This window comes from Cariama cristata, unplaced genomic scaffold, assembly GCF_000690535.1.
Source record: "Cariama cristata isolate BGI_N322 unplaced genomic scaffold, ASM69053v1 scaffold25548, whole genome shotgun sequence".
In the NCBI taxonomy this organism is placed as follows: Eukaryota; Metazoa; Chordata; class Aves; order Cariamiformes; family Cariamidae; genus Cariama; species Cariama cristata.
In genome coordinates this window covers 8,339-8,583 of record NW_009629793.1, presented here as the reverse complement: position 1 = coordinate 8,583, position 245 = coordinate 8,339, and positions in this window count along the sequence as shown.

Here is a 245-nt window from a genome sequence, read left to right as displayed (position 1 = left end):
TGGCGGGGGCCCGAAGTGGGGTCGAGCCCTCCCGTGCACACGTGCGGTGAGGGAGCAGCCTTCGGCACCCGAGGGCACCTCGGCTCATCGCCAACCCTTCCCCAGGCTGCAGCTTCACCCCCAAGAGCAATGCTTAAAGCAAAGCAATGACCTCCTTGCCTTTTATTTTCCTTTTTTAAATTTTTATTTCCGAAGAGGGCATTGGCCAAACATCGCGCCTTTTCCCGGCCGCGTGCAGGGAGGGG